Source organism: Urocitellus parryii, chromosome 15, assembly GCF_045843805.1.
Source record: "Urocitellus parryii isolate mUroPar1 chromosome 15, mUroPar1.hap1, whole genome shotgun sequence".
Taxonomy (NCBI): Eukaryota; Metazoa; Chordata; class Mammalia; order Rodentia; family Sciuridae; genus Urocitellus; species Urocitellus parryii.
Genome location: NC_135545.1, coordinates 32,441,559 through 32,469,548, shown reverse-complemented (window position 1 = coordinate 32,469,548; position 27,990 = coordinate 32,441,559). Strand labels below are relative to the sequence as shown.

The 27,990-nt window shown below is 44.8% G+C and overlaps 1 long non-coding RNA gene across 1 annotated transcript; it reads left to right on the top strand.

Moving 5' to 3' along the window:
* Positions 1-27,990, top strand: LOC144250313 (uncharacterized). Its single transcript, XR_013342437.1, has 4 exons — positions 1-83; positions 11,214-11,416; positions 12,145-12,329; positions 27,809-27,990. It is a non-coding gene; the product is annotated as an uncharacterized LOC144250313 (long non-coding RNA).

The following is a 27,990-nucleotide window of genomic DNA, read 5'->3' as shown; positions in this document are numbered from 1 at the left end:
GGCAAACTCAGCTGAGCCCAGTTGAGATCAGCAGGTCTGCTCCAGCCAACTCACATGTGCCTGAGTGAGGATAAGTGAATGCTGTAAGTCACCAGATATTGGGGTCATTTGTTATGTGACATTATTATGGCAATAGCTGATTGATACATTTGTCTTATTGAACCCAGGCCAGGGCACACTCCCTCTTCACCCAACACTCCACTGACTAAGGTCATGGCCTTAGTCATAACAGTAAGAATGTGAGTTGTTTCCAGTTAGTGAGGTTAATGTTTTGCAGGGCCTGGGACAGGACTGTAGCAGAAGGCAGGATAAAGCAGGCAGCCAATCTTGCTGAATTGTGCTGTCTGATGACTCTGCAGACAGGAAGAGCAAGGACTGGAAAGATTTCTTGTAGGAGCCAGTGGCACAGGCCTGGGGCTGGCTTTCTGCCTTGAGCCTTCTTCTCTCCTTTCCCCATGAGTCTTCCCATCAGGACACAGGGGCCAGTAATGCCTCCCTGAGCCTGAAATATAGTCTGACCCATGGCTTCTGGGTATATCAGACTAGGACAGCAGAGAACTGCTGTTCTGATAGCGGAAATTATACCTTCCAAAAGGACAATGTAGACATTGAGAATCAAATCTTATCAAAATACCCTGATTTGCATATTGAGGAAGTCAAGGGGGAAGCTCCTTTGTCTTCCTTCTTACCCAGTTGAAAAAAAGTGATTTTAAAGGAGGATTTACTGCAATCATGTTTCTATTGCTTAAGTGAATTCCAAATGCTACTGTAAATTCCATTCATTATTTAAACAGCTTCAGCTCCTTTGAGAGCCTAAGTGCCTTACAGGAAGGAAGGAGCTACCAGTCCATGCAGGCTGGGGAGGGGCTCCTGCTCCCCTAGGCAGAGGGACAGGGTCTGTGGTGTTTATAAGGAATCTGTAGGATAGTGGGCCAAGAGCCCATTGAGTGGACCTGGGTCAATAGGGATAGGGCTGGGGGAATGTTTAAGATCATCTAGGATGTTTTCCTAACTTTCCAGGTCCTGAGAATCATCTGACGCACTGGTTAAAAATAGATCTCCAAGCCCTCCCCTGCAGATGCTATTTTAGTAGATCTGGAGTAGGGTCCAAATATCCATGCTTTAAAGAAGGATCCCAGGTGATTCTGATAGACACATGTGGATAGTACTGAGAAAACTGAGGCCCAAGCAGGGGTCTTGCTCTCACAGAGCCCCAGTTAGTGCTGGAGTTAAATCCAGGACGCTATCACGCAGACTCAAGTGACATGGTTTGGAATGGCTGATTTCAATCACTGTGGGATTGGACAGCCTGGTTTGCAGATTTGTTGGTCTCTGGTCCTGCTTTGGGGGGCTCATTTTCTCTTTGGAAGAATAGGCAAAGGCATTGCTCCTGAAGTCAGGTAGAACCAGGTTCAAATCCTACCTTTGCTTTGAATTCACTGTATAATTTTGGGAAAAATGTTTAACTCTTTGGAGCCACTGATATCAGCACTAAATCAAATAATGTATCTTCACCTAAGGTGTGGTCAATAAATAAGTATTGATTATGAAGTGCCAGACCCCATTCTAAGCATGGGACAGGCCAGTATGATGAACTCATTTAATAAATAAAATAATCCACTTTCTAATCCCTTTTTAAATCAAGGAAAGTGAAGAAGAAAAACAATTTCAATGATTGATTGAAAATCACTCATATAACAAGTGAGGGGTGGAGATAGATTTGAACTTGGGCTGCCTGTGGCTCCCTTTTTTCCATTTGAGGTCAGGGCTTGGGTCATTCTTATCCCATGTACTCTTGGTGCTACAGGCCCTTGCATACACAGAGACTTCAATAAATGCTTGATAAACGAAATAGAGATTTAAGGCAAACAAACAAACAAAAAAAATGTACTTCTAGTGTGGCTGAGAATGAGGCATTGGCCTGGGGCAGCTGGAGAGAGCCAGTAAGAAGCCCTGGGAAAAGAGGCCTATACCAAGGGAAGGAGGGCAGGGCCTCCAGAACCAGTCCCTGGGAGTTAAAGACAAAATTCAGGCCGAACAATTAGCACTGAAATGTGCAGGAGCCAGGAAACTTCCTTGCATTGTCGCCTGCAATAAAGAAAAATCCAGACTGAACTGGCTGCTTCGATTAGAAGTGATGTAACGAGTAGGCTTTGGCCTAGTTTTCTTAAAGCAGGCGGGTCCCCAGGCTCTTCCCACACCCTTTTCTAAATTGTCAAGTGACACTTACCGCCATCTAGTGGTCACAGCCACACTGCACAGGCGTGGGGAAAAAAAGGTTCTGGATCATGGGGATTGGAAGATGGCTTTGGCTTCCCTTTCCCAAAAAGGTGAGGTCCCAGAAAGGGAATAATTCTGTTCAAAACATTCCCACAGTTTTCACTTCATTATATCTCAACAATTATAAGTCAGGATTTATTAGCTCCTTTTTATGGGTAGGACAAGTCCCGAAAGAGGAAGGGTCTTGCTCCAAAGTTGCATTATGGACTCTTGGTAGAGCTAAGACTAGGACCCATGTGTTCACAAAACTGATTTCCTTCTTTTTTTTTTTCTTTTATATTTTGGTGCTGTGGATTGATTCCAGGCCCCTGTGCATGCAAAGCAAGCACTACACCAACTGAGCTATATCCTCAGCCCACGAAACTGATTTCTTGACCTAGAAGTAGCACAGAGAAGCTCTCAGCTCCCTAAGTCTCCTTGGAAAAGGGATTTATCCTGGAGGTCTTGGGTGCCTGTCTACATGGAGGTGGGTCCCTTTCAGCTCACAACATTTGAGAGTTTTCTCTGGAATGAGACTCCTTAGGTGGGCTACCTGGGCCATAAATGGTCATGTGAGGTGCGGGGGGTGGGGGGGTGTTGCAGAATATGAACACTGACTCTCAGCCCCAGACCCTACCAATCAATCTAAGCCCCAGACTCTCATAATCAATCATGAAATCAGACCCTACCACCAGACACTTAGTGAAAGCTTCTCTTTCCCTTAGATTAAAGATGGAGGAACAGGAATGACCAGCCATTCCCAGAAAGGAGGAATGACTCGGCTGATACCATACTGGGACAGACCATGGTTAAAGTCTTTCTTTCTCTCTTTCTTTCTTTTCTTACTGTGTCTTTCTGTTGTATACACTCAGTTATAAGAACTGGTGGCTGGAGGCCATACTATTTCAGGTAAATCTAACTGTTTTTTGGCCAAGAGGGAAAATTGGATTCTAATATATTGCAAGTCACACCACAAAGTATGCAAATAAAGACCAGAGCCCCTGAATATTCATGTGTGTTTTAGCATCCATAACAATGGTGGTTCTCAAACCTTTTAAGGAAATTTGAGGCAGAACTTGTTTTCATGGAAGAGATAAAGGCAATACAAATTGAGGAGGCTGACATTTGTTTTGTCCCCCAGGCATGCCTGCAATGCTTGAGAGACAGGGAAACACGGACTGGAAACCAAGCCATTGTGCAGGAGCACTGGATGTGGAGTCCTAACACTTGGGCGTTGGGTCTTGTCTGGCAAGAGTTTACAGTGTGTCCTTGGAAGTCACTTTCTCATTTGGATCCTCTCCTACTTTCTTGTCATTCCTAAAATAAATCTCAACCTTCCTCCTGCCCAGGGTTGTGGGGAAGATCAAATGGAGGGAGTAGGAGAATGGGTGAGAAAATGTTTTGTGGAAAGTAAATTGTTATATTCATAAGTGATTCTTCTTTCACTAAGTCAGCATTAAATTATTATACAATAGAAATGGAAGACTGAAACGTTCAATTCCATGAGTTTGGACTCATAATCAATCATGAAATCATTACCCCGAACAAGATAAAAAGCATTCACATCATGTTCTCCTGGGATCCTTTCTAGTCAACCTTCCCACCCCTCTGTTCTGATTTCTATCACCTTAGCTTGGTGAGCTTTGCCTGTTCTAGAACGTTCCATGAACAGGATGTGCTCTTTTGTGCTTGGCTTCTTTTGCCTACCATAATGCTTTTGAGATTCATCCAGGTCGATTTTTCCTTTATTGCTGAATAGTATTTTATTGTATGGACATACCATTGTTTGTATATTTTCCTGTTAAAAATATATGAGTGATTTTGGATATTTGGATTAAGACTGCAAAGAGTATTCCAGTATATATTTTAAGTGCATTTATGAACACATTTCTGTTGAGATAGGAATGGGATCCTGGAGCATATATGATAGATATATGTTTAACCTTACCAGAAACTGCCAGACAGGGATCCAAAATGCTTGTACCATTTTACATTCTCAGAGGCAATGTCTAGCATTCTATTTTGTCTGTAGAATTCATATTTTGTGTTGTCAACCTTTCTCATGATAGCCATTCTGGTGGGCATGAAATGGTATCTCAGTGCAGTTTAAATTTGCATTGATGTTGAGATCCTGTCATGGTCTATTAACCACATGCATATCTTCCTTTTCAATGTATCCTTTAAGTTATTTGCCCAATTTAAGAAACCTGGCTTATTGGGTTGGGGATGTGGCTCAAGTTGTAGCGCGTTCGCCTGGCATGCGTGCGGCCTGGGTTCGATCCTCAGCACCACATGCAAACAAAGATGTTGTGTCCACCGAAAACTAAAAAATAAATATTAAAAAAATTCTCTCTCTCTCTCTCTCTCTCTCTCTCTCTCTCTCTCTTTCTCATCTCTCTCTCTCTCTTTAAAAAAGAAAGAAAGAAACCTGGCTTATTGTGTTGATTTGGAGGAGTTCTTTACATGAAGACATCTTTGTCTTCTCTAAGATTGCAAATATTTCCTCCTGTGTTTTATTCTAGAAGTGTTATGGTTTTCACTTTTATGCTTAGGTCTATGATCTGTCTTCGTTTATTTTTGTGTAGTAAAGGATGATGGGGTTGACATTTAAATATTTCCATATGGAAAATGGCCACTGTTTGTTAACAAAACTTTCCTTTTCCTTTTGAACTGACTTAATACCTTTGAAGATTAATTTTTACATTAAAATGCTTAAAAAGTAATTGAATTTAAAAATGATCCTAGAGAGAGATGGTGACTATTTGGGGAATATAAAGTTTCATGAGTTTTAACTCATGTATAGATTTATGTAGCCACTGCCACAATCAGATATAGAACAGTTTGATTTCTGCAAGAAACTCCCCATACTATCTACCTTTGCTAACAAAAACACTCTCTAGATTACTGAAACTTTACAGCAACTTTTAAAATCAACTTTTAAAAACAGGCTCTAAATTTGTACATCATTTTATAAATCATTTTGGCTATTTTAATTAATTTCCATTTCTACATAAATTTAAGAGTCAGCTTGTCAATATCTTCAAAAAATTTGTCCGGTATCTTGATTGGATTAATGTCAGATCTACAGATCATTTTGGGAAGCACTGACATCTTAACTCTGTTGAATTTTGCAATCCATGAACATGGTATATTTCTTTGTTTATTTAACCTTTGATTTTGTTCATTATAATTTTGTAGTCTTCAGCATATAAATCCTTTATGTGTACTCATTTTCTGGAAGGGTATTATTACTGGGATTGTTTTAAAATGTTGTTTTCCACATGTATATTGATAATTTATAGAAATATGTTTTGTCTTGACCTTATTTCCTGCAATCTTTCTTAATTTGCTAAATTTTAGAAGCTTTAATATAATATTTGGTGTTTTCTTCATAGACATGTCCTCTGAAAATAGAAACAGTTTTATTCTTTTCTAATCTGTGTTTTTCGTTTTTCTGTCTTGTTGCAAGGACTAGGACTTCCTGTACAATATTGAAAAGAAGTGACAAGAGTGCGCTTCCAAGCTCTGTTTCTGATTTGACAGATAAAGTTGCCAATTTTCCCCATCAAGGAGATTGTTAGCTGTAGATTTTTTATAGATTCCCTTTGTCAAGTTGAAGGAGTTCCCCTCTATTTTGGGTTTACCAATTTTTTTTCTTTTTTATCAAGAATTGGTGTTGAATTTGTTAAATACTTTTTAATTGATATGACCATGTTTTGATTCTAAAAACTCAAATAATTCTTGTATTTCTGCTATAAACCTCACTTGGTTGTAATTTATATAGATTTTGCTGGATTTGGTTGCTATAATTTTGTTGAGAAATTTTGTTTCTATAATTAAGAAGGCACTTAGTCTGTAGTCTTCTATTTGTGAATTTTTTTTGTATGTTTCTGGTATCAAAGTAACACTGGATTCATAAAACAAGTGGAATATGTTATTTTCACTTTGCCATTCTGGAAGGAATGATTTAGAATTTATATCACTTCTTCTTTAAATATTTTATAGAATTTTCTAGTGAAATCATTTGACCCCAAAATTTTGACACAGATTCAAGTTCTTTAATATTTACAGTACTGTTTAGGTTATCTATTTCATCTTTAGTAAATTTTGATTGATTACAGATGTACAGGAATTGTTTGACATCATCTAAGTTTTTTGAATTTACATGTATTGTTATGTTAGATTGGACTTATATTCAATCTAGCAGGAGGGGAAGGTCATTCTGAACTGGTTCTGTAGTATTTGAATTAGAAGTATTTCCTTACTACTTTTAATGGCCATAGAATCTGTAGTGATATCCTCCTTTTAACTCCTGATATTAATAATTTGTGTCTTTTCTGTTTTTTTAATTTGTCAGTATTTCTAGGCATATCTAAATTTTTTGAGTAATTAAAAAATAATTGGCCTGTTTAATTTTTAATTACCTTTCTGTTTTCAATTTCCTCAATTCTGTGATATATATATATATATATATATATATATATATATATATATATATATATTTCCTTCTGGCTGCTTTGATTTAATTTTGATCATCCTTTTCTACTTCCTTGTGGTGGGCTCTCAGACTACAAATTTGGGACTTTTATTCTTTACTAATGTAAGCATTGAATACTATAAATTTCCCCCTAAATACTGTTTTAGATGCATCCCACATATTTTTGTATTTTGCATTTTAATTCAGTTCAAACATTTTCTGATTTCTCTTGAGACTTATTTCTGTTTTACCCTCTGTTTATACTAATCCTGAATACAGCAGATCCAGAAATCCTGAAGTGGGTAGTATCATGAACATCGAGCTCTAGGAGAAGCTTTATAATTCTGTCTCAAAAACAGAAAGTGAAACTTCTACTCTTACAAATCAAGCATCATCAAAAAATTAGATTTTATTAACACCACCTGATTTTAAAAATTGCTGTAAAGTTTCAGTATTCTAGAGAGTGTGTTTGTTAGCAAAGGTAGACTCAAGGTAGCTGGGTCTCAGCATGGAGCCAGAGAGTGTGTTTGCAAGTCTGCATTATTTATAAGTGTGTTGTTCAATATGCCAGTGTTGGAAGATTCTCCTCTTCTCTTTCTACTGTTGATTTTCAGTTTAATTCTATTATAGTTTGAGAACATACTTTAAATTTTTTTTGTATTTGTTCTTTTTAGTTGTACATGACAGTGGAATCTATTTTGACATATTTATACAAATATGGAATATATCTTATTCTAATTAGGATCCTAGCCTTGGTGAATGTACATAATGTTGAGATTCACTGTGGCATGTTCATATATGAACATAGACAAGTTATCTCAGATTCATTCCACTGTCTTTTCTATTCCTTCCCCCTCCTTTCCCTTCATTTCCCTTTGTCAAATGCACTGAAGTTCTATTTTCCCCCACAATCACAATCAGAGAGAACATCCAAGCTTTGGGTTTTTAGGATTGGCTTATTTGACTTAGCATGATAGTCTCTAGATCCATTCATTTACCAGCAAATGTTATAAAGTCATTCTTCTTTATGGTAGAGTAATATTCCACTGTGTATATAAATCACATTTTCTTTATCCATTCATCTGTTGATGGACAGCTAGGTTGATTCAATAGCTTAGCTTATGGTGAATTGTGATACTATAAACATTGATATGGCCATGTCACCGTAGAATGCTGATTTTTAACTCCTTTGAATATATACTGAGGAGTGGGAAAACTGGGTCATGAGAACATACTTTGTATGGTTTCAGTTATTTTTAAATTAGTTAACATTTGTAACCCAGGACCATGGTCCATATTGGTGAATATTTAATATGCACTTGAAAAAAATGTGTATATTGATTTTGTTGGGAGAGAGTGTTTTATAAATGTTAATAAAATCTAATTTGTTGATGATGTTTGATTTGTAAGAGTAGAAGTTTCACTTTCTGTTTCTTGAGACAGAATTATAAAGCTTCTTCTAGAGCTCGCTGTTCATGATACTACCCACTTCAGGATTTCTGGATCTGCTAGATTCAGGGTTAGTAGAAACAGAGGGTAAAAGGTAATTCATAACTGGTTCAATAGCACTTGAATTCTGATCTCAACTCATATCCACCTGTTATTATTTACTTTATAGATTCCTCAGGGTGATTCACATATTCTGAACAGGTTTTAAAATTGATTTTTTTTCTTTGGGCAACTCTCAGTTCTTGCGGGTGTATATGGAGTGGACCTCAACTGCAGTCCTGTGAGCCCTGCCCTACCTATTTACTGTATTCTACCCAACGCTATAACAATCGGGTGAGGAACAGGCACGTGACTCAAGTCATGTCTGAGGCTTGTGTGGGTATCAGTGGGGTTATTTAGCCTCTGTGATGGAATCACAGCTTGGGAAGTGTTTGCCTGAGTGAAAGGACACATTGAGGAAAATGAGCTGGACAAGGAGAGGGAGCCACCCTTAAGGGGCTTGCTGAGGCACCTCTGTCCACGTTCCTAAAGCTACTAGGAATCTCTCACATTCCACTTCAGGGACCTGAGCAAAGTAAAACAAAACAAAACAACAAAACTACCTTCTCTGCATTATCCAGTATCAGTTGTCACTTAATATTAAAGAAATATTAATACATATCTACATATCTTAAGTTTTTTTTCAGTTTTCTTATATATTGGTCCCATAAGCCCTGGGGTGGCAGCCCCTTCCTTGTGAGACAGCAAATAGCTGATTTTATGGTTCTCCAAACAGAAATGGTTGTCCTTAGAGAATCTCAGCATGAAAACTGGGCAGAGAAGCTGGGTCTCAGCACGGAGCCAGAGAGTGTGTTTGCAAGTCTGCATCTGCTGGCAAGATTCATGTGAAAGGCAGACTGTGCGCCAGGGTTTATTTTTAATAATCAGAAGCCCATCTTACTTTTGAAATGTGCTGTAGCTTCCTGTGACGAAAGGGAAAAGACAGTTCATTCCATCTTTGTCTCACCCCATGGAATCTACATTTCTGGGAGCTCGGTGATGACGTGGCTTATTCACCTCTGGGACTCAATATTCAGAAGGAAAATAAAATGAGTGGGGGTGAGGGAAAAGGCAGAATTTCTAGAAACAGAAAAGGAAGATTATCTGTTTCTCTGTAGTGTTTTGCTACCTCTGTTAAAATTCATCAGGATTCCAAATTATGGGGTAGGTAGTGTTCTGGCAGGGAGATGAGGATGTGCCCAGCATGAGGGGGAGAGAGCTTAGAACACGGAGACAGGGGGCTCTGAGCCCAGTGTTGTTCTGAGAGAGAGAGGAGGACCCTGGAGGGAAGGGCTCTACCCACTGTGACATGGAGAGTTAAAGCAGAATAAGAATCATGCCCTGGAGTAGGCTCCTCTGTGTGCCCTACAGCATCCCCTCCTGGCCCACACCACCTGGGTGTGCCCATGCCCACCTCCTGACACTCACCCATCTGGCCATCTCCAGGTGAGGGGGCATGAGGCAAGGCCTGAGATATGGAGGGTGCATCCAGAAGCAGGCCACTTGACTCATTGCCATGAGGGTTTATGGAGCGAGCACTTCTTCCAAACACTGCTCTGTGCTGGGAAGCCTCTGGAAGCGCAATCTGTCCTACCCTCCATGAGCTCACTGCCCAGTGGGACAGGCGGATATGGAAGCATTAATGACCCAGGGTAATTGGGAACAGAACAGTTGTGTCTTGGCAGGGGAGATCAAAGAAGGGAGTGATCAGCTCTGCTGGTGGCTAGGATTCCTTAGAACACCAGCCTGGAATTGGATCTTGAAGGACATGTTGGGTTCTCCTGGTAGGTAAGGAGCATGAAGAATCCCAGGAGAGGAGGCTCCTTCTCTGCTTTTATCTCTTGTGACATTTGTCTCACTTGCCTTTTGTGAAACCACCATCAGTCTGCCTGGTCTCCTGTAGCCCGTTTACTGTTAGACCAAACACCACTGTGCCTCAGTTTCCTCATCTGTTAAGACAGTGTATTACCGTGTTCCCTTACTAGAGTTGTCCTCAGAATTAAATTGTTTCATCGCATGGAGAGCTGTGACGATGTATGGAACGCACAAGACAATGCCCTTTGCAGTGAGCATTCAGTAAATGTTAAAAAATCCAATACTTTTTCTATGCCTCAAAGCCATTCTCTTCATCAAAGTGTTCTTCAACCCAAAGTGGCCTCTGTTATCAAAAACAAAACTCTATTCTGGCTGTTGGAAACCTCTAGTAGCTTTATGCCCATACTAAAAATAAATCTGTCTTGTTCTTTCTTTTGTTGCTATAACCACAAGACTGGGCAATTGATAAAGAACAAAGGTTTATATATAAAGGTTTACACCACAGACTGGGTAATTGATAAAGAATAGAGATTTATTCAGCTCATGATTCTGGAGGTTGGGGTTTGAGGAAGAGGGACCACATCTGGTGAGGACCTTCCTGCAGGAGGAGAGGACTTTCTGTAGAATCCCAGGGCATCAAGCTTGCTAACTTGGGTCTTTCTTCCTCTACTTATAAAACCACCGATATAAACTATGAAGGTCCCAGCCTCCTCACCTTCTCTAACCTTAATTACCTCCCAACGGCTCCATCACCAAATATATTAACCTGACTTTGGGGATTAAGTTGCCACATGAATTTTGGAGGGGCAGACATTCAGACCACAGCAGCATCTGTGAATCAGCTCATGACCTGATCTATATTGGCACCACAAGAAGATGGCTCTAAGACTAGGGCCCTGCTGGGAAAGCACAATGTATGATTGGAACCAATCATAAAGAGACCCCATAGGCCACCCGCCTTTCCAGCTAGTGGGTGCTTTGACATAGAAACTATCATCACCAGAATGGGGCTGTAGGGTTGGGTAGAGAGATCCCAGAGGATCACCAAACAGATCCTCCAGCAAGTACTCCAAACAAACACACTAAGAAAGGGAGGGTGCTGTCTTGGAGGGTTGTAAAGGTGGCATTGTGCCACACAGATGCCAGACATCTCCTTTCCCTTCTCTTTCATTAGTTCTTTCAGGCATGGGAAGTAGATTTCCAAGCATCACAGGAAGTCAGGCATGCTGCTGAGAATAGCCCCGAAATCATACCACAGTGACTGGGGTCCCGAGAAGAACGGAGGGGCCCACACTGAGCGCACATTGGAGAATGGTGAACTAAGAACACGGGCATGCTGCTTGGGCCCATCTACAGACTGGAATTTTGGCAACAATGGTAATTTCAGCTTTTGTGTGTCATCTCTATGACTCAATGTTTTACTATGTTGCTTCCTGCTTATTAAAATCTATTTCTGATAAATTTGTGATGAGGTGGTTGGCAGGCTCGCCTGTCTCATATTTTATACTGTCCCAGGAGGAGTAGGTGGAGGTATATGGAAGGGAGGATGTGCCAAAAAGGGGGGAGGGCATTCGTCACTGAGACAGATCCCTAGGAGAGTTCATGGGGAAGAGACACACTGACAAAGAATTTACACACAGGCATCTGTCCAGAGAGAATCTGAGGTTGCTTGCTTACTAAAAAAAAAAAAAAAAGAGGTGTCGAATTCAGAATTGTGGGGGTGAATTGGAAGATTTCTAGGGAGAAGTGGCTCTTGGTTGGATCTTGGAAGATGCCTGGACTTTGAATATATAAAAGGAGAAGAGATGGTCTTCCAAGATGGCTGTGATAGCTACTTTTAGGTCTCAACTTGACTGGGCTATAGGGTACCAAGATGTTTGGTCAAGTATTCTTGTGGGTGTGTTTGTGAAGGTGTTTTTAGATAAGGTTAACATTTGAATCAGTACCTTGAGTAAGGCATATTGCCCTCCCAATGTGGGTGGCTCTTATTGAATCAGTTGAAAGTTAAATAGAACAACCTGCCCCCACCCCCATTCTCCTATGAATAAGTGGGGGCCCCTTCCTGCCTGACTGTTTTGAACTTGGACATAGTTTTCTTTTTTCAGTTTTTAGATTCAAACTGGACTATCAGTTCTCCTTGGGTCTCCAGCCTGCCAGTTTACAGATTGGATTTTTCTCCAGCACCTCTTCTGTTTCTGAGAATTTCAAATTTGGACCAGAACTATCAGCTCTCCCTGGGTCTTCAGCTTGCCAACTGCAGATCTTGGCATTTCTCAGCTTCCATAATGCTGTGAGTCAACTCCTTACCCCCTCCCCCCACCCCCAACACACACTGCTAAATCTATTGGCTTCTATTGGTTTGATTTCTCTGCACAGAACCCTGACAAATATGATATAGAACATAGCTTTCAAAGCAGAGTTGCAATAAGCACTGAGCTAGCACTTTCTGCACATTTAATCCCTTGGCTCAGTCTGTGGGATTCATTTCGGAGTCTAGCCTGTGGATCGATACTGTACCAATATTTATTGAGCACCTACTATAAGCCAGAGTGATGACATATTTTATATACTTATTTATTTAATGCATTTATTCAATCAACAGATATTTACTGAGTATCTAATGAATGCTTGCAATGCATCAGTGAACAAAATAATAATCTATGTGCTCTCAAAGTTTATATTGAGTTGTGGAAATACAGAACCATAACAATAGATATGACAAATATGTTAATTATACAGTATGTTAAAAGGTGATTAATACTATAAAATGTTGAGTAAAGGGCATTAAATATACTGGGTTTAATGCCTTTTAATGGTTGGCGTTGGGTTGCAATCTTAAGTCGGTTAGTCAGGGAGGCCTCACTATGAAGAAAATCTGAGCAAAGAAATGAAAAGCAGGTGAAGGAGCAATCAGACCCGGCAGTGGGGACAGCGAGTGCAAAGGCCCTGAGGTGAGAAATTTTCTGGAGCATTTGAGGAGGTGGGAAGGTGAGAGTGGCTAGATGGAGGTGAATAAAAGGAGAGGAGAAGGAAGTAAAGTCAAGGATTAAAAAAAGAGAGAGACAGAAAAAGAAGCAGACCATTGTAAAGAATGTGGCCTTAATTCCTAGACAGGAGTCTTTGCAGGGGGGTGATTGAATCTGTTTTACAATTTAGTAGAGTCACTGTGGCTGCTGTGTTTCAGTGGGTCAGGCCAGAGATAGTGGTGGTTTGGACCAGGATAGTGCCAAACAGAGGGGACAACATACTCAGAGTGACTAGAGTAGAGTGGGCAAGGGCACCTGGCATAGGACGAGAACGTTGTGTGGACAAGCATTTGGGGACTAAAGTTGGTCAGGCACTGGTCCTTCGGTTGCTGGGTTGTGGGGACTTCTGACAGGGTCCTGGAGAAGGCTTATGATGCGAGTGTTCAGGATCAGAAAGTATTTAAATATTTTAACAGCTCTTACATCCTATGATGTGCCCTCTAGGGATCAGGATGGAGCAACCAACCATGAGGACTCAGTGCCCACGGAGAGTTTTGCTTGTACCCTGGCAAAACTGCAGCAGCCACTGCAGGGCGGAGGAGGGTGGGTGTCAGGACCCAGCTGGCTTTTACGGAACGGAGTCCAAACTGAGAAGGGCGAGGCTCTAAATTCAGCTGCAGAATTCAAGCAGGCACCAGTATCAGGACATAAGATTAGTAATATTTTCATGGGCTATTTAAAAAATTTAAAAATAATTTAGAAATTCATTGTGAACAATAATACTGACATTTTTGACATGGGCAGCATCTAGACCTGCTTTTGCTTGTCCCAACCTTGCTTTTCTTGACAATTCTTACCCTGTTCCATGTTATCTTTAATAATAAATTAAAATTGATAACAAATTGGTTCATCAGGGGCATTTTGGGCATCAATTTTGATTTTTAAAAATACTGCATGGAAATATTTTATTTTTCTCAGTTGCTGAGTATTTCTGGCATTTCCATACTTTTGGAGCCTTGCCCTGGTTTGGAAACGATGACCTGGGATTGGGGGGGAGCATGGAGGCCCCGAGAACATAGAGTGGGGGAGGGGTGCACATGAGAGATGCAGCCAGATTGTGTGGTGCGGGCGGAGGGGTGTGTGTGGCAGGCCTGCTGCCCGCTCCTCCTCCTGAGGATTCTGGGGAGGGGGCAAAGGGGTGTGCTGTCAGCAGTTCATCTGCACGGTGCGCCTGCCAACCGGGCTTGGGAGCCAAGTGCCTACTTTCCTTGGTGAGGCTGCTTGGGAACCGTTTTCCCAGGAAGATGGGAAGCATCTCCTGGTCTGACTTGGTGGTGCCTTGGGGCCGACCCAGGACGTTTCCTAGGAGTATGGACCCCTACCTTTTCCCATCTGGTACACATCCTGATCCACTTACCCTCTCAACTGTGACCCAGGTGAGCCCTGGTCCCAGTGTGTGAGAATCTTCCCAGACCCCACCAGCCATGGGCTCCTGGCCACCTGCTCTGTCACTGAGTGGCTTCAACCTGCCTCGTAGCATCAGTATTGTAAGTCAATTCAGATTTCCAGGACATCATGGCCAGGAGAGGGGATGATGGAACACCTAGAATCTCCCCGTGTTGGAGGTGACATGAGGAGGGACTCAATAGCTTCCCCTAACTGGCTTCTGTCTTTTCCAGCCTGGAGGTCAGTTCACCAGCCTGGATCATTCCACTGTGTCTTCATTTTTCTAGAAGCCTTTGTTATCACCAGGCAGAACCTGGGAATGAAGCCAACATGAAACCCAAAGCTGAGTAGTTATGAGAGAGCGAATCTGGATTCTTTTGGATCCCCTGGATGCAGCCATATCTGAGCCAGGGCTCCTCAAACATGAGTCATTAAACTACTGTTTTGTCTTAAACCAAAATTTCAGCTGGACTTTTGGTCACTTGAAATGGCAAGAATGGGCCCTACTTCCTTGCTTAATACAAGAACTTAGCCACCTATGAGGATCCCACCTGGAAGACAAGGGTGGCGGTCCTCCCCGGGTCAGTGTGGAACATAGCCTACCTACTCCAGGTGTGATCTTTGATCAGCAGCATTATTATCACTTAGGAACTTGCTAGAAAGGCAGAATCTCAGCTCTTTCCCCAGATTTACAAAATTAATATCCTGAATATATTTTTACAGGTGCCCCAGGTGATAAATAGGTGAGAAGTGCTAAGGTTCAGATAGGCTTTGAGTATGTCCCCTGAATGTTCATAGACCGGAAGCCTGGACCCCACTGTGGCAATGTTAAGTTGGTGGAAGCCTCAAGAAGTGGGGCCTGTTGGAAGGTGATGAGGTCATTAGGGTGCTGTCTTTGGAGGGGATTAATGTAGCTCTCAGAGGATCCAGTCAAGTTCCTGTAGGAACAGGCTGTTATAAAAAGAACAAGCCTGGCCCCTGAATCTCTCTGGCTTCCTGTCTCCCCTTGTGATTGCTCTTGCATGAGTCCTACCCTTGAGATGCCAAGTACCATGAGCCCTCAGTAGAGGCCAAACAATGAGGCTGCCCTATCTTGGACTTTTAACCTCCAAGTCTTTGAGATAAATCAACTTTAAAAAAAAATTATAAAGTACCCAGCCTCAGGGGGTTTTGTTATAGCAATAGAAAATGGACGAATACAAGAAGCATTTGTGTTGAGGGCGAATCTTTTTTGTTTCCTGGGTCTTCTTTTGTGATTGGGTAGAGTTTACAAGTTTACTGGAGTTTGGGATCAAGGTTCAAATCATAGCTTTGAAAACTTATTTGTTCAAGAACACGGAGCATTACTTAAATATCTCTGAGCTTCTATTTTTTCTTCTGGAGAATCAGGGGTAATGACAGTAACTAACTGCCATGACTTTTAAAAGGATTTTGTGTATTTTACTCATGGAAAGTGCTTGGCACACTGTCAGGATAGAGGAAGAGCTCAAAATGTGCCAGCTAGGATTATTTCCACAACTCTGCAGTGGGGTTGCTTCATGCTCAGCCCACCTAATAACTTTTGATAGATCAAATGAGACAACAGATGGGAAAACATTTTTGGAATGTGCAAATTGATGAAAAAGGAGAGATTTTTCTAAATCTTAAAAGAAAATCATTCACAAAGGTTTTTTCATCTATATGTGGTTAGTAGCTGGTTGGCTTCAATATGTGCCTTTGAACAAGGGTAGGAACCAGGTAAAGAGGTGAGGACAGGTCACCAGGAGGGTGCAGGGCTCTGAGCTGAGGGTCAGAAGGGCCAAAGGGCTTCTATCTTCCAGGGAGACACTGGATCAGAGCATTTGGGAAGTGAGCCTTGACTGAAAGACCACAGAGAGCCCTGGGTGTTACGGATGAGGATCTTGGGCTTCAACCAGGAGGTAATGGAGATGAAACTAATTGCAGGGGACACCCAAATGACCGTGGCTTCTCTGTAGCCCTTTGACCTGCTGGATTGCCAATCTGTTTCTCTCTTAAGAGAGTGGCTTCAGGTGTTGTTCAAACTTGGAAACCTAATTCAGCAGCCCCCTAGAAGTCATGGAAGGCCATGTGGGAGAAGAGGCCTGCCATCCTGGGAACCACTCAGTCACCCTGGAGGCACCACCCAAGGGAAGCTTTGGTGCACAGCTGGGCCTTCTGTGACAGGTTCTGTATGTGGTTGAGAGTTGGGTCTCAGCCCAGCTGATGGGAGTCGGGTGGGAAGGGTCCTGCAGGGTGCTGCCAAGGCTCCGGGGGTAATAACAGTAACTAACTGTTTGGGTGAATGGTGGTCAGCCATGTGTTATTGGAGAAGACATGTGGACCCTCTGCCCAGTCCTTGATTCACACTAGGGATCCACCTCAGTGGAGATACTGAGCCTGGCTTTTGAGACTCCTAGGGGTAGGGAAGTGAACTGGGAGAAAAGCTTATTGGATTTCGATAATGGTCCCATCAGTCTCAGATACTTGTGGTCTCCAAATGAAGAGGCGGAGACCGAGAGGTTGAGAAACTGCCAACTCCAGCTTCGGGCATGAGGAGGCATTACAGTGTGAGGGAAAGAACAGACCAGAAGTCAGGCAGAACCAGGGTCAGGTCCCGCTCCTCCTGTTTAATCTTACCATCTCTTCACTTTGTGCCTCATTTCTCCATTAAAAGTAAGGAACACCCCTCTCTTACAGGAGTCATGTTACCATTAACCCTGAGAACACAACTGAAGTTCAGGGTCAGTGTGTGGGCCAGAAAAAGAGGTCTGTAGGGATTACTGAATTCAGAAACTGATGGAATGTGGCGGGGGGATTAGAACAGAGTTGGGTGGTCAATTCAGGACAATTCTTTCTAAGAAAGAGACATTCAGTTTAAAAGAGAGCCAACATCACCGTTCTTAGGGCATAAGGGCTCACTCTAGTTGGAATAGCAGACAGATCCAACCATCAAGGGTTATGGTGGGGACGCTTTGCCTCTGTGCAGCCGCTCCCTCCCTGGACCCACAGCCACACCTCTGGAGATGGACTTTGGGTGAATGTTGGTCAGCACTTGGAAAGATGAGGTGGACCCAGAGCAGAGGAAAGTGAGGGCCAATTGGGGTGCTCCAGGTGCCTTTGTGTTATGGTTTGAATGTGAAGTGTTCCTGAAGAACTCACATGTGAAATAATGTAAGAAGGGTCAGAGGAGAAATAATTGGGTTGTAAGAGTCTTAACACAATCAATGAATTAATCCCCTGATAAAGATTAACTGAGCAGTAACTGAAGTGGTGGGGTGTGGCTGGAGAAGGTAGGAATTGGGGATGGCTTTGGGGCATATATTTTATATCTGGAGAGTGGAGTCTCTCTGTGCTTTCTGATCATTATGTGAGCTGCTTCCCTCTGCCACATTCTTCTGCCATGATGTTCTGCCTCACCTTGAGCCCTGAGGAATGGAGCCAGCCTTCAATTGACTAAGATCTCTGAAACTGTGAGCCCTCAAATAAACTCTTCCTTCTCTCTAATTGTTCTGATCAGGTCCTTTAGTCAAAAAGGCTGACTGAAACATTCTGTCTGCCTATCTGTGCATCCGACCATGGTGATATTTCAAGTGATGATTGCTCCTTTGCTTCTTACCTTTTAGTAAAAGTTCCTATTTTGTCCAACTCAATCCCAGAACCATAGAATAGGGGGATTCTGGGAGCTGTATTTCCAGGTTGGTGGCGCAATTTTCATAACACTGCTACACTATTTCCCAGGGTATAGAAAACTTGGGGAGAAGCAAGTTTGGGTAGGAAAAGAAGGAGTTCTGTTAGAGGTGCCTGTTAAGATGGATCCCAATGATTACTGTAGCCTGCTATTCAAGCCCTGTATGGTCCCCTTCCCTTAAGTGTGGGCTGCATTTAGTGACTGGTTTCTAGTTAATAGAACTCAGTGGAGATGATAGAATGTCATTTCTGAGATTAGGTTACAAGGAGGCTGTAGTTTCTATATTGGGTACGCTTTCTTGTTCTATTGTTGTTTGCTCTGAGACAAGCCAGCTTCCCCTTTGTTAGCTAACTATTGAGTGGCCCACATGGACAGGGCTGGGGGAAACCACTAATAGCTAGCAAGGAACTGAGACCTTCAGTCTTTGGACTTGTTGGGAACTGAACCTTGCCAACAACCACATGAATAAATTTGGAAGCAAATCTTCCCTCAGTCCTGCATTCAGATGAGACCACAGCCCCAGCTAATAGTTTGGCTGCAACCTCAGAAGACAATGAGACTCACACAGGTAAGCAGCATCCAGTTTCACAACTCACAGAAGATGGGAGATAATAAATGACTATTGTTTTACAATGCTAAATTTTGGAAGCAACTTGTTATATGCTGCAATAGATAATGAATGTAGACATTCGTGTGGGTACTTGTGCTTAGAGCTTAAAGGAGAGGTCAGGGGTAAAGATATATATTTAAGAACCACTAATATTGGATGGTACATAAAGTCATGGAATTAGATAAAATTATTAAATTAGAAGAAGTAGCCGGAGAAGAGCAGAGGTCTGAGAAGTTAGCTTCGAGGCTCCCCAGCAGTCAAGGGATGGCCAAAGGCAAGAGATTCTGCAGAGCAGATGGACACAGAGTGGCTGAGGTAGAAGGTGGAAAGGCAGAAGGCTGTGGTGTCAGAAGCTGAGAGCAGACTGAATGTCAAGGTTAGTGAAGGTGGAGACAGAGAAACGCCCCTTGGCTTTACCATGTGGAATTGATGGTGGCCTGCACAGAGCAGACTGAGTGGAGGGGAGGCCGAACTGGACAGGACCAACGAAAGCAGGGAGCAGGGAGGGGACTGTGGGCCCAGCTATTATTAGGAGAAGGTAGTCATGAGCAGGGGAGGAGAAAGAGAAGCACCTGACGCTCACAGAGCAGCCATGTCTTAGGACAACGGCCGTGTGCAGAGACTCAGAATTGACTCCCCCTGCAGGAGACCAACAGAATGATGAAACAGAATGTCTGGACATGTCAGTCAGGAGACTAAGCTAGGGGTCTCATGAACTCAAAAAGGCACAAAGAAACTTTGGCTGCAGCTTGTCTCAGAGTCACATTCTGATGGATGGTGACCTTAGCTTCATCACTCTCTTAGTTAAATCTCAAAGTAATTGTGATTTTGACCCACCTCACCCCTGGGGGTTTCCCTTTGGAAACCATATGCACAGGGGTCTCTAGGATTCTGATGTAATCATCTCATCAATCAGGGACAGGGACATAAATGGATAGACTAAGGGACAAACAAATGGTTAACTTCCTATATTCCTTTAATAAAACCCCAGTAGGCAAGAATGAATGTCCCCAATCTCCTCTGAAGATGGTCTGCTCTTTCACTTTGCTTATATGGGAGTAAACTATTGCTGTGCTTAAATCAAAATTTTTCTTAACTGGCTTTTTGCATCTTACTTGAAGTTTCCTTTTGCTAGGAATGCAAGGACCCAGGAGTCTCACCCTTGTCTCCAGTAGGGCTCTCAGGCAGAACATGTACACAAAGAAATATGAACTCTCCCTTTCAATTCCAGGATAACTGTGTTTTTCTGTGTGACTCTTGGTTTTGGCAGATGGGAGGCCAGAGAAGGAGACAGCGGGCTTGGGGAGAGTGCAGAGTGGCACTGGACAACAGGGTACAGATGGAGCAAGCTTGATGGCAGAGCAGGGAGCTCCAGTGGATGGGCTTAACATCCCATTTGGTCTAATTGGTGATAAAAGTGTCTTTGTGTGGCTGAAACTAGAAATCTACCATTTAGCCATTCAGCAAATACATGCCCAGGGACTCTGATCTGTCATGGAGCTAGATGTCATCCCAGGGGAGAGGATTCATGGCCCAGGGAAGGCAGATGTTTTGATGAACATTCTGGGGCCTTGTAAGTTGTCAAGGTGTAACAGAGGTCCGTCCTGGTGTGCCTTGGGAGAGCCAGGGAAGCAGGGCCCATGTTTGTTGGGGGACCGGGGCGGGGTGAGGAGGTAGCCTTGGAGCAGAACTTAAAGACTGCATGGCCAGTGCTGTGCTGGGAGGGTCCTTCCAGGTCCCCTTCGACCCCTCTCCCAACCCCACCTATCTTTTCCACCTCTTGCAACTCACCCCTGCCCACCTTCTCCAACTTCTTCTCTCCTTTCTCCTAAGCCTCCCCTTTCCTGTCCTGCCCCCTCCCCCCACTTTCTGCCCTGTCTCCTTCCCCTCCCCTGCTCTTTTCTCCCCTTCCCTCCCTCCCCTCCTTCTTCCCTGGCCCATGATGAAAGACCTTCCCTGGCCTCCTGGCTGATTAATTATGCATGCTCTTCAGCGGGTGTGCCTGGCATCCAATTAGGGCCTTGGCCAGGTTGATAACATAGACAGATTAAAATGTAATTCATCGAGTTGACATTTAAGCCCCAGTGTGAATGGCACCGAAGAGAAGCCATGCTCTCCAGGTGCTCTGTGTGTGTTTTGGGGGTGGGGGACTCAGCTACCTGTACTGATAGCAGCTCAGAGTGGCCAGACTGGGTCTTCGATTGTACCGTGGGACTAGGGAAAGGCCCAAAGCAGGCTTTGAGCCAGAGCATGCTTAATTTTCTTTTTCTTTTTTTTCTTACATTTTATTTGGAAATAATTTGAGATTTACCCAAGACTAGCAAAGATTGTACAGAGAGTCCCATATACCCTTCAGTGAGCTTTCCCTAATGTTAACATCTTACATAACCATGGAACAATGATCAAAACTAAGAAATTAACACTGGTACAATCCCATTAACTAAACTACTGGTTTTTTGGATTTCACCCAGTTTCCCACTTAATGTCCTTTTTCTGTTCCAGGATCTGGGCCAGGACCTCACATTCCAAAGCAGCCTTTTGTGATCATGTCTCCCTAGGGACAGCAATTCCTCCCTGCACCCCAGACTAGTGGTTCTCAAACTTTAGAGTCCAGAGACTTACTAGGGGTAGGGTCTCAGGGACAGGTCCTTCCCTGGACATTTGGATTCAGTAAGTCTTGGTAGAGCTCTGGCATTTATATTTTTAATAAGCACCTTGGCTGACATAGAGTTGCTGGGCCCGACCAGCACTCCAAGTGAGGTCTGGTTGGTTCTTTGTTCCTTTTCCAAGTCATTTGTTGACTTGTAGATTCCCCACAACCCGTGGCTCAGTCTTAGGCCAAGATAGGTACCCCCTCCCACACCCATTGCCTCCTGCCAGATCCTGGTGGGGAGGGGCTGTACTGATAGCTACTGTGCCCATCTCTCTTTTCACCACTGGGCTGGCAGAACTCCAGGTAAGACTTGTTCAGAGAGGACATTTTGCCTGCCAGTCACAATGCACATCTTTTCATTTAATTAACAGAATAATCTCGACAAGGAGACACTATTTTTCTCATTTTATAGAGGAAGAAACTGAATAAAAGTGATATGAAGAGTAAGGCTGGCAGATTGAGCATATAAAAATATAGGTAGCCTGGTGAAATTCGAATTTCAGATAACAAACACAATATTGGGGACATGCTTATATGTTTAAAATATTGTTATTCATTGGAAATCCAACTTCACTGGGCCTCCCGTGTTTTTACTTCACAGTCCTAATTAAGTGCTGGCCTGTGGCTGCAGAGTTGACCTGAACACGGATCTGACTCTGATATCTGTAGCATGGGGCATCCTTGTTCTGGCCTGCCTGACATCCTCCTCAGTAGCAACGGGAGGTGGGGACCGTGTATATTTGTCTCCTGTTATCTCAGGACTTGGTACATTAGGGCAGTGGGGGCTTAGTCAATATTTGTGGAATAAATGAGTGGCTAACGCATGCCTAAATCGACTTGCCACTCTCGGTAGCAGGGAAGGTTGCAGATGATGATAATTAAACAGAGAGGCTGTGCTGGTGAGGTATTAGGTGATTGGCTTGCCCATCGGGAGAAAAGAGAAGTTATAGATCTGAGGCTGCATGCCCACCCCTGGAACCCCAGCTCTTGCACACTGACCAAGGACAAAGACCAAGTTCTTCTCACGTTAACCTCCTAGAGCCTCTGCTTTCTCAACTGTGAAATGGGATAGCATTTCTTCCAGCTCTAGGCTTCTATGATTCTATGATTTTTCTTCCGTAGCCCCACACTCTGGAATAGGTACCAGGTAGGGCCAAATGAGATTTGCCACCAGCTACTAGATATTTCTTCCTACTTTGCTGTTTCTTCTTTCTCTTCTTCTCTCTCCCTCCTGCTTTCTCTCTCTCCTCCCCCATGATAGTGTTCTAAGCAGCCCTCTGTGCCTGGCCTTGTGCTTTCTTTTTTCCCTCGATTGCTCCCTCCACCCTGTCGGATGGATCAGAAGCCCAGCGAGCCCTGGCCCAGCACAGTTCCTCGCAGACAAGGGAAGACGTTAGGAGCGCATTGTGTCTTTTAAAATAGACCTGTTGTCGTCGGAATGTATTTTTAGCTGTGGAAGAGATTGGCATGCTCTCAATGCCACCATCTGCCAAAGGCAGTTGCTAGGCAACTGACACTGACGACAGCAAAGGGATGGCTTCACGCAGGATCTGGGGACCCTGGTGGCCCAATCCCTCTTCACTGTCTAGTTCCTTCATCACAACAGCCAGGCCCAAGAGAATAAATGTTCCTCTCCTCCTGGGGGAGGCCAGGGAGTTGATTCAAGGTCTGTGAGCTAAGCACAGAGGGGGCTGTCTGGGAAACAAGGGACGCTGGGCCACCACTGTCCCCTTGATTCGTAGATTTTTCTGCTTAGAAACTTCAGGGGACTGCTGTGGGGTGAGGCTGGGCTCTAGACTCAGTGAGCCCAAGGAATGCATGTCCTTCTCCTGCAGCCCAGTAATTCTAGTCTGTGTCAGGGCGGGAACTGTGAGAGGTAGTCAGCCTGGAGGAGGCCTCTCGGACAAAGCAGCAGGCTGCAGCCATGACCCCTGGGCTCTGGCCTGATTCAGCCTTTTCTCTATGTGAGTTATGCCTGCCCTTCTCTGCCCCCCAATTCTGTCACCTTCAAAGTGATAATACTGAGCAAGATAAAAATGCTTTTGTAGGGATAAAAGGCAGAAGAACCACAGAATAGAAAAATTCATGAGCCAGACTCAGGTTTAGATCCTGACTGTCTCCTGCTCATGTGGATGGCTCAGAGAAGACTTCTCAGTGCCTCAGTTGCCTTATCTGTAAAGGGGGATAGTAATGCTCTCCTTGTGCTTGGGAACTCAACAGAGCAGCCCTTAGAAGAGATGCAGCTTTACGTTGGCAGTTTGGAACTCAGAAGATGGACGGGTGTTATTCAAGTTCTGCAAGTTCTGTAGCAGGCTGTGTGCTGTCCACCATGATCAACTCACCTCAACTAACTGACTCGAAGCTGGGCACATCTCCAGCCTCCCCCGCAGCCAAATTCTCACCAAAGATGTGAAAGGAAGGGACTAAGCTCACTCCGGTGCAGTTGTGCCACCTCCCTGCATATGGCCTGTCTTTTCCTTCCTGGGAGCCAGGGTGTGGCTCTATCTGCTTTGACCAAGCAGAGCAGGAAAACATGCTGGGGGTGGCGTGGAGGTGGCTGAGCAAGAAGATGCAAGGAACTTGGCCTGTTCCAGGCTGAGCACAGTTGCCCCTCTCAGAAGAGGACCTAGTGACTGCAGTTTGCTTGGGAGGGCATGAGCACAGAGGTACGTGGGGAGGTGACACAGAGAACGGGAGGCAGCCCCTGTTGTCCAGCCGGCCACCCTGGCAGATGACTAGAGCTCCCTTCCACAGGGAAGCTCTGGGAAAGGGTGGAAAGCCCAGCCATCAGCGCTGGCCTGCACAGAGGGACCTGGGGTAGTTTTACCCTGATGCCCATCTATCCCTGGAAGACATCAGTTCCTAGGAACCTCTGGTCCTCTGTGCGCTGGTGGGCAGAGTGAATGTCAGTAGCCAAGGACAGCCCTCTGAGAAAGATGCAAGTGCTGCCCATCAGAAGTCAGGCTGGGGGGCTGGGCCGTAACTCAGGGTAAAGTGCTTGTCTTGCATGTGTGAGGCACACCTACAAGTAAATAAAGATACTGCGTGTTCACCTACAACTAAAAATAACAATAATAATAAAAACAAGAAGTCAGGCTGAGGAGCATAAATGGTAAGGGGCTTCAGGGGCATATCAACACAGTTTCAATAGCATCCATCGTGATTCTGCAGAGATGGAGATAAACTTGTGTGTTCTTCAATCCACTGTGTATTGGGGGTCCTCTGCAGCTGACCTTCCCCAAACTAATGTAATTTCCAAGTGCCATGCAGAGAGGACTTGCAGTTTTATTTTAACCCTTCCAGCTCCACAACTCTAAGTGACACAGAGGTTATGTGGGGTTGGGGAGTCCTAGGAAGGTCTCACTGGAGATAGCAATGGATGGGGACATGCTGTTTCTGGGGCTCAGGTAGGACATGGTGTAGGCCCTCTGAGAAGGGGCAGATGAGTGAGCCAGTGTCTTCAGGGAAGGCTTCCTGGGGCTGGAGGGGACTTAGAGAGCTGGGGTGCAGGATGTCCCTGCAGAGCCATGGGATAGACCCCTTTGTCATGTGTGGGGGTTGGTACCTTGGCTCATTTGACTTCAGGATGGTCTCAGACCAGTGGATTCTGAATTTGGCTGCATTCTTTACAGGAGGGGCTGGAGGACAATGCTTGGCTGAGAATAGCCTAGATGAGGTGGTCCAGCCACATGGCACATTGTCATTGCTCCCTGTGTTCGGGGGGTGGGGGGAGAAGCTGCTGGCAGGTGCCCCTTGTCACGTGCCCAGTGCCATTCATGACCAAGTGCCACGTCAGAACTCATTAAGACTGGGGCCTGCCCAGCAGTCAGGGAACAGAGGTGAATGTCCGGTAGAGGACTTGCAGACCTGAAGATTAGCCCAGGTGGACTCTCATCTGGGCAATGTGTCCAACAGTCTGAGCATATGGCAGACACTAAAATCACCTTGAAGGGTGGGGCTGGGCGTCTTTTAGAGATTATCAGGTCCAGTCCCCTCGTTTTTAGGATGGTGGCATGGAACCCAGACAAGGCAACCAGCCTGCTCAAGGCTGGAGGAGGAACGGGAACCAGATTTCCTGACTTCCCCAGAAGCCACACAGAGAGGTGGGGCAGCAACTCTGCTGTCACACTCCCAGGGACCACTGCTCCACCTGGGAGCCCCTTTTCATTTTTCATAGCAGCTCCTCCAGAATAGAACTCAAGAGACCAAATGGCCAGGCCCCTCTGCCTCGGGTGACGCATGTCCTCAACCACATTATTAGGTCCTTTCTTTGCCCGGAGGCACCCAGAGCTCCTCTCTGCCTCCTGCCTGTGTTCCACCCCATTTGTCTGCTGGTTCTTCTTGGTATCTAGCTGCAGCCATTCCTCCTGTGCTTCTGGCTTGAGTTCCAGGCAGAGGTGCTGGTGCTGCTGAACGTGAAGAGTGGGTGGAAATTAGTAAATCCACTTTCATCCTCATTTTCTGACCTATTTTGATGGGAAAGAGTGAAGACCCTGGCCCTTCAACACTCCCCCTCCCCAATCTCACCACATTAAGGACAGGCAGAAGAGAATGAGGCCATTAGCCTAGACTTCCCTGGGTCCCAGTCACCCCAGCTTGGAGGGAGCTGAAGGATAGCAGGTGCCAGAGATGGGAGAGCTGTGCACCCTGACTCAGACCAGGCAAAAGAACCCCCCCCTTTGCTGGTGCTGCCGGCCCCACCATTCACTCTGCTCCTCACATTGACATACATGGACATTTGTTCCTTATTCTCGATTCTCTTTGTGTCTCATTCTCTTTGGGGAATTTCGAGCCGTTTCCTTGGTTTTCTTTGAGACATTTGTGTCTGGAGTGGGCAAAGGGAGGAGGAGGGGTGCTGCCTAGAGGAGCCCCTCTGGAGCGGTACAGAGTGACCAAGGCCATTTGAGGGGGGGGGGAAGTAGACAGGCCCCAGGGGGCTCCTTATCTATTTGCAGGATCAGTCCTGCAGGTCAAGGTGCTTATGGCCAATATAAGATGTAGAAGGGACTAACATTGGGGATCAGGGACTCTCCATGAACACACAGGTCCCAAGAAGGCAGAGATCAGTGAGGACCAGAGTAGTTTAGAGAAGATACCATGGAAAGGAAATCTCCAGGGGGATGCGGACGGACGGCATGGGGTGGACAGACAGCATTGGGCGGACAGGCGGAGAAGAGGAGCAGAACAGGAGGTGCAGTGTTCAAGGGGGCTGCGAAGAAAGCCAGGGGACCTGGCTGAGAAGGAGCAGGGGCAAAGCTGGAGAGTTAGGCTCACTTCAGGGGTGCAGAATGGAGCTGGGGGAGGGGCAGTCAGTTTCCCAGTGAGGAGGCCAGAGAGGAGGCCAGTAAGCCCTGGCCACTCTGGTTGCCTGGCAAGGCTACATGGACAGTGGACTCTCTGTCACCATATTCCAAGGGTTGTTCAGAGGGATGCAGTGAGTGGGGCAGAAAGAGGGCAAGCAGACTGTTTCTTGTCACATGAGTCATTTCTGAGACTTCCTCATGAACCCACAGACCTGCCCCACAGGCATATCATGGGACAGTGACGGGCTTGATGGTGAGGAGCTTGTCATGTCAGGCCAAGCTCATCTCTCTGCTTTCCCCCGGAGACCCTGGGAAAAGTGAGGTGGCCTTGCCATCTGCTGTGTGTGCTGGGTCCAGAGCTCTCTGCCTGCTGGTTCTGTTCTGGAACAGGAGAACCCTGGATCGCCCCTGGGGTCATATTCCTCATCCCTTCCATAGCATTTGTAACTTTCAGTAACGTGGCCATGGCCTAAAGTCCTATTCTTGTGTCTCATTACTGTTCATCACCACCAGCACAAAGTTGTTAAAACACTGATGAGCTTTTATTGAGCACCTATACATTCCAGAAACTCTTCTAATCATTAAATATGTAGTAACACTTAATATTCACAACAACCCTCTGGGTAAGGGCGATTATTCTCTCCCTTTCATGGAGGAGGAAACCGAGGCTCAGAGAAACCAACTTGCCCAAGGTCTCCCAGGCAGCACGTGGCAGGAGAGTGAATGTGTCTGACTCTTGCTCTTCCTCTAGCGTGCCGTGCCTCAGGTCGGCTCATGGCCTTCACTTCTCCTGCCTGCATGCTGCCTCACCTCTCAGCCTCTCGCTCACACCATGAACAGCCATGTGAGATCTGACTCGTAGGGCCTGGCTTGAAAGTCACCCCTTTGGTGTCTTCCCCGATCCCCAGCTTTCTCTGGGCTCCCCCAGCACACCCTGATATGGCGCCCATCACATCTCACTGCTGAGTTTTCTTCATGTGCCTGTGACTCCCTCAAAAGAAAAAAAAACACTTTTTCTATTTTTGCACTTTTAAAATAAACATTTAGTTGACATAAAGGGACTACATTTTCAACTTCAAATCTATCTTCTCTCTCGCTTCAAGATCTGGTTTGGAGCAGGGATGCAATAAATATTCATCGAATGGAAACAGCTTTCTCCCCCCGCCTGGCTCTCCCTTGCTGACCATCCTGTTCCTAACGCTTTGCTACGTGGGAGAATCCAGACATCTTGTCCAGCTGCTGCTCAGGATGGCCCATTTTGGCTGGAATTCAAGGAGTAATTACA